Source organism: Lynx canadensis, chromosome E2, assembly GCF_007474595.2.
Source record: "Lynx canadensis isolate LIC74 chromosome E2, mLynCan4.pri.v2, whole genome shotgun sequence".
Lineage (NCBI taxonomy): Eukaryota > Metazoa > Chordata > Mammalia > Carnivora > Felidae > Lynx > Lynx canadensis.
This window is the reverse complement of record NC_044317.1, coordinates 29918089-29929100: the sequence shown is the minus strand read 5'-3', so window position 1 is coordinate 29929100 and position 11012 is coordinate 29918089. Positions and strand designations below refer to the sequence as shown.

Genomic DNA, 11012 nt, shown 5'->3' with positions numbered 1-11012 from the left:
CCAAGAGACGCGCCGGTCCTGCCTTCGTGGGGATGCGACTCCGTCACCCAACCTCTGTGGCCAAGTGAGGGAAGAATTTCTTGGGCTTCTTTGGGAGAAACCTGACCTTTGCAGATCGGCACCAAAAGGGTGGCCGGTGGGGCAGTGGAAGGAGGAGGAGGCTTCTCTGGTACACCCCACCCCCAAGCCATTTGTTGGTCCCAAAGCCGTTTCGGGCAGGTCCCCCCAGAGCCCCCTTTCAGTGAGTGCATCACCACTCACAGTTCGAAATTCCGGGGTCTCGGAGAAGCACACAAATACAGAAAACCATTTTGTGTTAAGAAAAAGAAAAAAGAAAGAAAAAGAAAAAGAAAAAAACACCAGCAAGAGGGTTTTGGAAATAGAAATGCGAGGTTATCTGTATTAAAAAAAATTTTTTTTTCGTGTTTATTTTTGAGAGAGAGAGAGAGAGCGTGAGCAGGGCAGGGGCAGAGAGAGAGAGGGAGACACAGAATCTGAAGCAGGCTCCGGGCTCCCAGCTGTCAGCACAGAGCCCCATGTGGGTCTTGAACCTGAGCCGAAGTCAGACACCCAACCGACTGAGCCACCCAGGCGCCCCGAGGTTATCTGTATGTAGAACATGAAATGAGCCAACATGTTGGGGAAACTTTCTCAGAAATGCAGTCCTGCAGACTTGACTTGGAGCTAGAGGGCTGGTTTTGACGCGGAGCTGGCTTTCTGAGGCGACAACTTCCTTACACCGCTTGTGGGGACTGAGCCCCCGGCGTTCTGAATGGCGTGGAAGGACAGCCTGGCCAGGCAGGCACGGAGCCGCGTGCACCTTCCTGTCGCAGCGCTGGTGTCCGCAGGGTCTGGCGCTGTCCCGTGGACTGGGCTGTGGCGAGGGGTGGACCAGGGAGGCGGAGGAAAAGCCTTAGTGCGCGCGCACACACGTACACACACACACACACACACACACACACACACACACACAGACACGGGCCTGCCAACTCAGCAGCCTGGGGCTCAGGGTGATCCAGACACGACGCCGGCGGCTCTGCTCTCCTTGCGCTGTTCCTACGCATCAGCGTCTTTAGGCCTTGTTAGAAGGGGCACCTGTTAGGGGCGCCTGGGTGGCTCAGTCGGTTAAGCGTCTGACTTCGGCTCAGGTCATGATCTCAGGGTTCGTGGGTTCGAGCCCCGCCTTGGGCTCTGTGCGGACAGCCGGGAGCCCGGAGGCTGCTTCGGATCCTGTGTCTCCCTCTCTCTCTGCCCCTCCCCCATTTGTGCTCTGCCTCTCTCTGTCTCTCAAAAATAAGTAACTGTATATAAAAAAAGAAGGGGCACCTGTCACACACCTATCATCATAGCTTCCGGCATTCAGTGGGCGCTTACTCTGTGCCACTCACCGTTCAAAGCCCCTTACTGATGGATTCAATCCTCTCCGCCACACAGTTAGTACCCCCATTTCACAGATGAGGAAATAGAGGCTTAGGTGTTAAGTGGCAGAGCCTGGATTTGACCCTGACTTCGGAGTCTGGGTGCGACGCCATGAGACTCTATTGTCTTTGAAACCACACGCTCGCACGCTCAAAGGAAGGGAAGCGGAAAACCGGGTGCCTTTGCGACTCCACCTTGGCCATGAGCAGCCCCCGTTTCTGTGAGGTCCTTGAGGAACACGTCCTGAGAGAGGCCAAAGGCTCCGATGTCCGCAGCTGAGGCTCCCCCCACCCCCAGCAGACCCCAGTTTAGGGTTCTGGCAACAGGGGCTGGGCTGCACGGCGTATTCCTTTGTTCGGGTTGCAAATGAGAATAAAGTCCCCGGCGGCCGAGTTACCTGCTGCTGGCCTTCCCGGGTGGGGACAGTTAAAGGTGCTGACAGAGACACCATGCTCCTCTCAGGAGAGCACGGTCCTGTGCCCCTGTGAGCCTCCAGACCTTTCCAGGATGTCTCCAACCTGACCGAGGTGGATGGGGAGAAAGACAGAGACGACCTGACCTGCGTCCTTCTCCTTCCCAAGGCCAAGGGCTTTAGTCCCTGGGTTCGCACCGGCAGGGAGCAACCCTCTGCCTCATACGGTGATGGCCACGCTCAATTTCCAAGGTGCCGGGGACGATTGCCGTTAACACATCGGGAAGGCGCAGCGTCCTCGCCGTGTAATTCTTAATTTTTTAAAGTTGTGGAGCCCTATTTATTTTATGTGACAGTCTCTTCCTTCCCCCTACCGTGACGGAATGTTCTGTGGCGTATGTTATGATCTTTAATTAAAGGGAACTTAATTTGCTTTTGAGGCATCCTTTGTTCGTCGGAGACACCCTAGGGTGTTTTAAAACCAGGTTTGGAATCATTGTCATTGAAGCCTGGAGTCGAAGGCGGACTCACCACCCTGGACGGACGCCGGTTGCCTGGATATGAGGGGGCGTCTGGCCCCTCTCGCCCCCGCTCTGTGCTTCGGTGTAGACGCTGGAACTTTTCCAGGCCCACCCCACTGGCCTCAGGATTTTTCCGCCCACCTTCCCGAGAACACAGACCCCGCGGGCCCCGCGAACGGACCGTGGGCCAAAATTAGGTTTGAGAACGGGATGGACCATTTAGATGACAAATGGCCTTCAAGACACTGTCAGAAAGTCCGGGGCGGGGGAGACTATTAACGGTCACATGGAGGCAGCCGCATCTGTGATGCCAGAGCCGGCCGGTGGGTCCCCACTGCTGTGTTTACTGCTCCTTAATGCGGTATTGTTTACTCACAATTAAACCCTTTACCATTAATTTAACTTTCAGATGCTGAAATTGGTCACACAGCCTCGAGTCTCAAGGCCCGGACAGATGTGTTCTATACACTTGTTTAAACACGGCGCTCATTAGGAGGTAATGCATGTATAGCAAGTTGATTACACCACAAAGCAGGCCGCTTTATCATGGGGGCCTCTCAGGAGGCGGCGGGAGGGGCCGTCAGCTGCCGCTGTCACTCTCCCCCCCTCGGATCTTGAGTGACGGCTGGGCCCGCCACCTCCTCGCAGGCCTGCTCGGAAGTACACAGCTTCCCGTCAGAGAGCCGCCGAGCTGCCTGGGAGGAGGTATTAATTGTTGTCAGCCTCCATTTCACACCCCAGATAACAAACGAGAGCCACCCTGGCAGTGTTTAAGGAAGATAAACAAGTTGCCTGAGCCCCGGCAATTAAACACGCTTGCATATTTAACCGAGATGCTTCCTGTAAGAAAAGGCAGCGTGGCCCAAGTGGGGGGGGGCGCAGAGTGGTCCCCTGTCCTATGACCTGGGAGCTGCCCGCCCTGCGGGGCTCAGAAGTGCCCCCCCCCCCTCGTCTGCCGGCTCTCTTGGTTTCTGCATCTCGAGCCAGACGACCATCCAGAGTTGGGTGTGATGTGGAAGGACTAGCGTCTCTTTTATTTCCCATCTCCTAGGAGAAAGGGTTTCAAGGGACCAGACTACGAGGGCCAGACTACGAGGCCAGATTCTGAGGCCAGACTACGAGGGCATAGATTCCGGACCTGCTTTTGTAAGCAGCGTGGCTTCTTCGAGCCTCAGTTTTCCCATCCGTAAAATGGGCCTGCTCACACTCTACATGTCAGGTTTCGCGAGGAGGGAATGGGGCCGAAGCGTGTGGCCCCGTGCCTGATCCGTGGTCAACGGTGAGGACGTGGGTGCTCAGCAGTCGAGGTAGTGCACTTTACTTTCAGCTTAGCAGGAGATGGTTAGAAGCAAGAATTCTAGGTTGTCCCCAAGCTGATAAGGTGACGCCGTGTCTGGTTGTGATGCTCTTTTCCTTCCCAGCCCAGAGTGGGTGAGATGGGTTGAACTCCATCAGGCCAGAAGCTCCCGGTGGCTGTTTTGCCTCAGGGCACATTTAGCAGGCCCGGGAATGAGATAGATCGCCACCTTCCAGATGTTTCCAGATTACTTCTGCCCCAACCTCTATGAGGATCGAATCTGCCAAACAACCCAGTTTGCTTCTCTATTCCTTCTCCCCTTCCTCTTCCTCTTCACCCTCCTTCTCTTCTCCAGCCCCCCACCCCCAACCTTCTTCTTTAACTTGACTCTATAGTGACGTTGTGCATCCTCCAGCCTCTATTACCTTGTCCCTTCATTCCCTGCCCAGGGGTGCCCTTCTCTGCACCCTGATGTTTAAACTACAAGACGAACCGGAGGCGGCTGGGATGGAAGTTCTCTGTGTCTCTGTGTCGCTGTCCTTTTGTCCTGGTTGTGCAAGTCCCAGCCGTCTCCTCCCTCTTGTCATGGCGCCTTTGCATATGCTGTTCCCTCAGCCTGAACGGCTCCTACTCAGACCCGCATCCCTCCAGACATCCCAGCTACCACTGGCCCTTCTCCAACCCGCCAGACTGGGCACGTGTCTCTATTTTGGGTTCTCGGAGCACTGGTGCTTTTCCTTCGTAGCATCTCTCAGAATATTCATTATTTGAGAAACTATCTGCTTCCTGTCCCTCTTCCAATGAAGCCGGGGTCTGTGTCTGTGTCAGCCACCCTTAACCCCAACACCTAGGGTGCTGCTTGTAGATGCTCGAAAGGGGTGTGGCACACTACAGTGACCCACTGGGATGAACCAGACCATTTTTCCAGGGGATCTGGAGAGAGAGAAAGTCCTTATGATTTCTCACGGCCTCTTTTGTCTTCTTTCTGTGACTCCGCGAGGCTCCTCCTTCTCCTTTGTGTCCATTTCGTTGTCGCAGAAGGAGGGATGGAGGGGTAAAGTGGACCTCCCTCAGCTGGATGCTTCTGGGGCCCCTTCCGGGGACCGGTGAGTCACAGCTTTTCGCCTCTGTCTTGCTGACACCAACTGCTGGAGAAACCCACAACGATTGTCCTTGGACAATGCAAAAAGGATGTGGCTCTGCCTTGTGGGTGCCTTTGAGGGAGGCGGGACCTCCATTTATTTGTCTCCACAGCTGCTTCCTCTGGGCTTTGTGGTTGCCTGTGTGTCGCCTTCTCATCCGATCGCGTTACCCTTAATAAGCATCGCCCTGGCAGGAGAGGGGTGCCGAATTCGGTATCCTGAGAGCATGTGTGTGTAATGTGCCGGGCAAGTGACCCTAATGATGCGTTCAGCAACACCGCTCCCCCCTCACCCCAGACCCGGCTTCCAGTTTGCCCAAATCCATTTATATTCCCGCTCAGACCTTTGGGATCAAAATTCCTGACCCTTGTGCGAAAAGCAAAAACACCTTTCAAAAAAAAAAAAAAAAGGAAAGAAAGAAAGAAGAGGGAGGTGAAATTTCCTGAGCTTTCATTTCCCTTCATGGTTGAACTTGGATGACTCAAGTCATGTGCAGTCAATCTATTTAGCTGACTTGTCCTGCCGTCTGCCAGGAGGTCAACATTTCTGGATCTGCCCCTCCGGGGGCAGCATGTGGTCCCAGCTGGTTGTGCCGTGGTGGGAACGAGGCTTGGAGGGGCCGTGTCGTCTGGAAGCTGTGTTGGGGGCTCTTCTGTGCTCCGCGAAGATGAGACTTCGCGGGCAAGTGCTTTTGTTTGCTGTTTGTTTGGGCTGGGTGGGATTAGCTCCGATTACATATTAATAACCCGGAGCGCTATCTAGTAATTAGATGTTATCTTCCAGATGTTTAAAAGAAACCTTTAATATTTTAAGCTGCTTGGAGATCTCTAGGCACGTTATTGAAATGGATGGAATTTAAAATGGGCGTCGGTGGTGTTCCCTTTCTGTGGATTCTCCTGCCAGTGTAAGACCTGGGAGCCCCGGGTACCCATGAAAGGACCCCAAGCATTTATTGTGGTGGCCCCTGTTTGGGAACAATTGGGGCAGCCACCCAATCAATGGGTGGTAGAGGGAATGTCGCGGCACTTCTGGCCCCTGTCAATCGGCCAGAGCGCCTCATTGATTTCTTTGAACCACTTGAGTGAATCTCTCAGAAGTTCCCCTTCTCTGAGTCCCACACAATTGCCTGTTCTCTCTTTATTAGGCGCTTTGAGGGACAGCCTGGTCTACACCTGCCTTTGATGGGGCCCCCACCACGGTTTTAATGACCTCCATCCGTCAAAGGAAAAGTTCAGAGTTCACTCTTTTGTCCAAGTCCCAGCAACTGAGGAGTCCAGGGTGCTGGCTGGTCCGGCCTCCTTAAATCACCCGCCCGAAAACTTTCCCTGTGACCCCGCTCATGTCAAAACAGCGAGCTGGCCACTCTGGCCATTGTCATCGGAATAAGGGCTAAGTGATGCTGCTTGGTCATTACGTGTGCCCTGATTGGCAATCAGGGTACAATAGGGGGTCATTAAAGGCCATAAAACTGCCAAAGCTCTGAAAGGGGGATTTTGAATGGAGCCAGAGGGCTCTGGGAGCCTGCCTGAGCAGCGCCTCCAAGGAGAAGGGGTTTGAGCCGACCTGGGAGGGGAAAAGTCAGCGCGGTGTGGATTAAGAAGTTTCTCCCCTGTGACACCAGAAAACACTGATCTCCTGACGTCACCTTCCCAGAATGCCTGTCCCTGCATTCCCAAAGGAGATTCACTCGGAGCAACAACCCGGATCACGCTCCATGAAAAGAATCCCGGAGGCACAAGTCTTTATATAAGGAGCTAAAAGTGACTCATAAATATATAAATGCTTATTGAATGAAAGCACCAGTGGGTAAAGAGGGTCGCCTACATGGTGACGGATGGTGGCTGGGCACGTGGTGGTGATCGCTGTGCAACGTAGGCAACACGTCAAGTTATACAGCTGGACAGCTGAAACTTACACGATCAGAAAATAGTCAACACACATATGCGTAAATGCGAAGGCTCCGGGTAGTGAAAGGGGCGGCTGTTAACTTGCACCAGGGCCTGTACTGGGCGCTCCACAGGTGTTAACTTGGTTAAGCCCCACACCCACCCAGGGAGGCAGGTTAACACGATTATAGCTGTAAAAGGCTTCCATGGAAAGGAACCGTAAAATAACCAGGGGAGTCCTTCCTCTTAGGATGGTGGCAGGCTTAAGGGTTACATTTGCTGAGTCCCTCACTATGTGCCAGGCACGGGTGGCTTCTCACTGAATTGTTAAGTCAAAACCACGGAGTTCGCACTATCGCCTTTCCTGTTTCGTAAGAATTAACAACTCAGGAACGGGAGCGCAAAGAAGGGTGCCGTGGAGGGGGTCGCCCATTCCGTCAGGATGGCCGCCCCGCCGATGCGCCTGTCCACAGCCACAGGGGGACACTTCCCCAGCACTGCCGGCTCCTCTGGGCTCAGCCGCTGGGTCAGACGTGGTGCAGGAATCTTGGGGTAGGCCTCCGCGGATGCGGGGCCGACACTCTGCCCTGCTGTGCAGCCTTGGGCAAATCACTCCACCTCTCTGAGCCTCAGTCTTCTCAGCTGAAACGTGGCTGAGCTGGAGTAGCTCCGAGCTTCTCAAACTAGGCCCTTCCCCACTCCGGGAGAAAGCCAGGAGCCACATGGGGGCCGTCACTTGAGATCATCTGTTTTATTCCAAGGCAAGTAATTAAAAACATTATTTTTCTGTTTTCTCAGAAACAGATATATTCTGCAGTAGAATGCAACCCCCATGAACTTAAGAAAAAATTTTTTTAATGTTTATTTTTGACAGAGAGACAGGGTGCAGGTGGAGGAGGGGCAGAGAGAGAGGGAGACACAGAATCCGAAGCAGGCTCCAGGCTCCGAGCTGTCAGCACAGAGCCCGACGCGGGGCTCGAACCCATGAACCGCGAGATCATGACCTGAGCCACCCAGGCAACAGCCCCCGCCCCCCCGCCCCCCATGAACTTTTTAGATTAAAAAGGAGCTTTTATACAAGTCTGGGTCTTGCCTTCTGTGCCTTTGGGCTCTGTCCACTCGCCCCACGTCTACCCCCAAGGTCTCTCAGGGCTCCCTGCTTCCTCTCCTCTGGCTGTAGGGGAGCTTGGAAGAAAAGTGTAGGATCTACCCCCCCCCCCCCCGGGCGTGGGGACAGCCTGAAGCTCTTTTGAGGTAACCTAGTTGGTCTGCATCATGCCCTCATGCCCTCACGGGAACATCACTGAGATTGAGGGTGAGGACAGCACCGTAGGCCAAGGCTCTAAAAGCCAGTGGTCCACGGGCTGGTGAGCCCACTTTCAGATGACTGGGGATTCCCAAGGCTGTGGCTCCGAGTGCCAGCAAGGGCTAGGAGGAGGAGCATAGGGGACGGCGAGAAGGACCTCCGGGTAGATCCCAGCCCTGCCCAGGACTAGCCCTGCGGCTCTGGACAGGTGACAGCTACTCTGTACCTTTGTGTCCTCGCCTGTAAGGGGAAAGGGGGGGGGATAATCCCAGCACCCAGGGCCTGGGGTGGGGGGGATTCAGTGAGGAAATCAATGCCTGCCCTCAGAACGGGAGCGTCTGTCATAAAGTCTCCATAAATGTCAGTGGCCGTCACTACCGTCATCAGGGTGTGACTAAAACCATCCCTGCAGAGGACGACTCATCTGGGGGCCCCACGAGCTCTGCCATCTGACCACCTGACTCGGAAGGAAGGGGGGGAGACAAGAAGAAAGGGGAAGTGGGAGAGGGCGAGAGGGAGAGACAGAGACAGAGACAGAGAAAGGCAGAGACAGACACACAGAGACACGGAGAGACACAGAGACGCACGGAAATAGTGTGTGTTTTTATGTTGTCTTTCCCTTTGCAAGGTTCTCTCAGGGTGACTTTTCCCTTCTCTATTTGCATATTTGAAGCCATCGAGATGTTGTCTCGCTTTCCATCTACGCCTTCCCTTTGGGTTCCTGTCTCTCTTGGAACGTCGCTTTCCCCTCTGAATCTCCCTCGCTCGTGGCTGGGGAGTGGGTGATCTACTTGGAGCCTCTGAAAGTAGCCTTTCCTCCCCCTCGCTAGAGGGAGCGGGGCCTCCAGGTAAAGGGCAGATGAGACATCGTGGGATGAACCCCTTCTCTGGAGACCTGAAGCCCCTACTATCGTTCCCCCACGCTGACTTGTCCCAGGAAACTTCTGGAATGTGAAGGAATCACCCGGGACCCCCTTTCTCTTGTCTGATTTAGGCCATGCTTGCCCGTGTGATGGAGATTCCCCGTGATGCCCTTCTTCCCTCCGGGAATTTTCCAGAGCACATTTGTCTCCCTCTGTGAGACAAGCAGGATTTCCTGCGCTCCAGTCCAAATCATAATGCCCGGAATATGACACCGTTTAAAAATCTCATCAATCTCGAAGCCTATTCTTGAGAATAAACGGTAGTGGGACTGGGCATGGGAGTTTGTCTAAGTTCGCGCGATCCCAATGACGCCTTTGGAAAAAGGACCCATCAACTCTCTACTCAGATCGTCTGCAAATGGACCGAGGTGGGCTGGGTGTTCCCGTTCCCCTTCGATCTATAGATTCGAGCCTGGCCTGGCCACCGTCTCGTCCTGTCACCTCGGGCCATTCCCTTCTGTTGGCTGAGCCCTAGTCTGTTCACCTACAAAAGGAGATGCTCCCTGAGCCCTCCGCCAGTCCTGGCACTCATTTCAAACTTTCCTTCCTTTATTCAGTACGTGTTTACTTGGCACCTGCCATGTGCCAGGCGTTGTGGGCACTGGAAATTGAGCCGTGAGTAACGTCCTTTCCACTCCCGTGGAGCTAAGAAAATCTGACAGGCTGGAGAGGCTGTGGGGGACAAGGAAGAGGGACGAGGACCAGCGGGGAGAGTTTTTGAGAGGGGATGATTTCAGTCGTAAGACAGACTTGCCAACAGAGGGGCTAGGGGGGGCCGAGGCCCCCATCCTGGGACGTGTTCAAGGCCGTCGGAATGACAGCCGCCAGACTTGTGCACGCAGTGCCCTCCCTGGGAGGCCTGGAAGAACTATTTTCGGCACAAGGAAAAGCATGCGCGCCACCGGGAAGGCTGAAGCTGGGCGCTGCGGGGTCTGCACGTGCTGTCAGAGTCCATCTGAGGGGGCTGGGGGTCCACCGATGAGTTTCAAGCAGGCAGCAAAGTGCTCAGAGTCTTAGAAAAGTTACGTGCACCGGCAGGAGGCGGGAGGGAGGAAGCCTGGAGGAGGAAGGCCGGTCTTAGGGGGGCTGCCGGTGTGGTAGGGGGCGACACGTTGCTCTCCGAGCTACGGAGGCGTCAAGAGCAGGTGTGCCCCGGGGGCCTGGGTGACCGACCTACGGGCCAACCTGATCAGGGAAGAGAGAGGGGTCAAGAGGACACCGGGCACCCAAAGTCCGCACGGGCAGATGGGTGTGAACTCATTTTGATTCTGAACCAGGCACCTTGGGAAGGCAGCTAAGGGGAAGCGAGCGGCTGACTTCGTTTTACGGGGAAGGGTGCTAGCAGACGATAATAATAGTATTTATCCCAGGGTATGGGGCGTGAGGACCAAATCGTGAGAACACTCTGTGTATCGGTCAGCTTGGGCTGCCACAGCACGCTCCAGATGGGGTGGCCTCAGAAGCAATGTATCTTCTCAAAGTCCTGCAGCCTGGAAGTCCAAGATCAAGGCGCTGGCCGGGGCAGGTTCTGGCGAGGCCTCTCTCCCTCCTTCTCACCGTGTCCCCACACGGCCTTTTCTCTGTGTGTGTTCATGGAGAGCGACCTCGGGCGTCTCTTCCTCTTCTTACAAGGACACGAGCCCTATCAGATTAGAGCTCCACCCTTAGGACCTTATCTACCCTTAATGAACTCCCTCAACGGCCCTATCTCAAGTGTAGTCACATTGGAAACGTGAACTTCAACATAGGAATCGCGGGGAGGGGTACAGAAGTCAATTCGTTGCAGCCTACCTGTGTCCCCTGGAGTGACAGACATTAACCTTTTATTGCTGGGTCATGAGGACATCTGGGGATCCCGGGGGAAGGGTTAGGGTGTTCAGGCCGTGGGCATAGACGCTCAGAAACTGAGGCCATTTGCCGGCCGGCCCGGAAGTATTTTTTCTAACAGCTGGTGAGGCGTCACCCGCACGGCCCAGATGAATGCCAGCCTTGTGTGGCCGCAAGGGACAGGGTGGAACAGCGTGTGACAAGTTGTGCCGAGTCACCAGGAGCAGGACCTTCCAGAACACAAAAACAGAGTAGGGGTCCGTGGCAACGGAAGGGGCT

General features: G+C 54.8%; 1 non-coding gene across 1 annotated transcript; it reads left to right on the top strand.

The window, feature by feature from the left end:
• The first annotated feature begins 1106 nt into the window (after window positions 1-1106).
• Window positions 1107-1191, top strand: TRNAR-UCG. Its single transcript has one exon. It is a non-coding gene; the product is annotated as a tRNA-Arg (tRNA).
• Window positions 1192-11012: the final 9821 nt, after the last annotated feature.